The sequence below is a fragment of the Penaeus vannamei genome, chromosome 4 (genome assembly GCF_042767895.1).
Source record: "Penaeus vannamei isolate JL-2024 chromosome 4, ASM4276789v1, whole genome shotgun sequence".
NCBI classification, from domain to species: Eukaryota; Metazoa; Arthropoda; class Malacostraca; order Decapoda; family Penaeidae; genus Penaeus; species Penaeus vannamei.
The window spans coordinates 38,032,269-38,034,768 of NC_091552.1; the positions used below are offsets into that span (position 1 = coordinate 38,032,269).

At 30.3% G+C, this 2,500-nt stretch overlaps 1 protein-coding gene across 2 annotated transcripts in view; it reads left to right on the forward strand.

Annotated features, from left to right (window-relative positions):
• The window catches only part of LOC113809777 (glycogen debranching enzyme), a 386,284-nt gene that overhangs the window by 203,557 nt on the left and 180,227 nt on the right, over positions 1-2,500 (forward strand). The gene's annotated exons all lie outside the window — the stretch shown is intronic.

Genomic DNA, 2,500 nt, shown 5'->3' on the forward strand with positions numbered 1-2,500 from the left:
TTTTGAATGCTCTGAAAATCAACGTAGAAATTAAATTCCCCTTATATTTGATAGGTATATAAGAATTAAATTTAGTTGTTAGACCCGTGTAAGTTGGTTTTCTATAGACTGAGGAGACAAAAGAATTCATATCCCTAGAAATATCAATATCCAAAAAAGGTGTCCATTCTTTCACAAGTGAATTTAATGTTAGGATGTTGATTATTAAGGTATTCAAGAATTTGTTAACTTCATCTTCGGATTTGAATAACAATAAGTATCATCAACATATCTGAAATAATGTTTGGGTTTAAATTCTATAGGGCAATTTTAGCCATTTACTTTCATTATAACACATGAAAATGTTTGCTAAAGTAAGGTCCTAAAAGGGCTCCATTGCAACCCCTTCAATTTGTTTGTACAGTTCCATTAAACCAAAACATTATATCCTTTGTGGCAATATCAAAAGTTTTTTAAAATACATTCTATTAAATCCCAAAACTTTTATCAGATTTTTCAAACAAAGAGTTCATAATGATGTCTATGGTTTCGTCTAGAGGGACATTAGTGAACAAATTAGTGACGTCAAAACTAAGCTAGGACATAATCATTTGCATGTGGGATCTCAATTAATTTTTGAACAAAGGTGAAGGTGTTCTGTATGGTATATTGATTCAGAGTGAGACGTCCTTAGAATGGGAATGAAAAATTTTGAAACATTATAATTAATGGTTCCCAATGCTGAAAGGATGGGTCTGACGGGTAAGTTTGCTTTATGAATTTTGGGTAAACCATATAAAATTCAGGTCTTGAGCCAAGTAAAAGAGGGAAGAGTAAGTAGACTCATTAATAACCTCTTCTTTTTTAATTTCCTTAGAAAAGAATTAAGCTTATCCTCATTTTTGATAATAAGTGATTCAGGTTTGTCAGGAATTTGGGAGAATTTTGTTTTATCTTTAAGAATGTCATCAACTTTTTTAACATAATCTGATCTATTCATTAAAACAACACCTTGACCTTTGTCTGGTTTGCAATAATTACATCAGGGTTCTTAGACAAGTCTTTAAGGGTTTTGAAGTCATTAGTTGATAACCCATCTTGAAGTACTCCTTTTATAAGTATAAAAAGTGGAAAAGGCCAAATTCTTAATACATGATTTAATGTGATTATTGACATTTGGAAATTTATTTGTTGGTTTGTGAGTGTAAAGTGACCTAAGTAATTTTTCAAAAGATAGAAAAAAATGAATTTTTTTTGCTCATTTTTTTCTATCTTTTGAAAAATTACTTAGGTCACTTTACACTCACAAACCAACAAATAAATTTCCAAATGTCAATAATCACATTAAATCATGTATTAAGAATTTGGCCTTTTCCACTTTTTATACTTATAAAAAGGAAATTACTCAAGATGGGTTATCAACTAATGACTTCAAAACCCTTAAAGACTTGTCTAAGAACCCCGATGTAATTATTACCAAACCAGACAAAGGTCAAGGTGTTGTTTTAATGAATAGATCAGATTATGTTAAAAAAGTTGATGACATTCTTAAAGATAAAACAAAATTCTCCCAAATTCCTGACAAACCTGAATCACTTATTATCAAAAATGAGGATAAGCTTAATTCTTTTCTAAGGAAATTAAAAAAAGAAGAGGTTATTAATGAGTCTACTTACTCTTCCCTCTTTACTTCTGGCTCAAGACCTGGAATTTTATATGGTTTACCCAAAATTCATAAAGCAAACTTACCCGTCAGACCCATCCTTTCAGCATTGGGAACCATTAATTATAATGTTTCAAAATTTTCATTCCCATTCTAAGACGTCTCACTCTGAATCAATATACCATACAGAACACCTTCACCTTTGTTCAAAAATTAATTGAGATCCCACATGCAAATGATTATGTCCCAGCTAGTTTTGACGTCACTAATTTGTTCACTAATGTCCCTCTAGACGAAACCATAGACATCATTATGAACTCTTTGTTTGAAAAATCTGATAAAGTTTTGGGATTTAATAGAATGTATTTTAAAAAACTTTTGGATATTGCCACAAAGGATATAATGTTTTGGTTTAATGGAACTTTGTACAAACAAATTGAAGGGGTTGCAATGGGAAGCCCTTTAGGACCTACTTAGCAAACATTTTCATGTGTTATAATGAAAGTAAATGGCTTAAAAATTGCCCTATAGAATTTAAACCCAAACATTATTTCAGATATGTTGATGATACTTTATTGTTATTCAAATCCGAAGATGAAGTTAACAAATTCTTGAATACCTTAATAATCAACATCCTAACATTAAATTCACTTGTGAAATTGAACAGAATGGACACCTTCCTTTTGGATATTGATATTTCTAGGGATATGAATTTTTTGTCTCCTCAGTCTATAGAAAACCAACTTACACGGGTCTAACAACTAAATTTAATTCTTATATACCTATCAAATATAAGGGGAATTTAATTTCTACGCTGATTTTCAGAGCATTCAAATTTCCAAGGATTATTTTATCTTC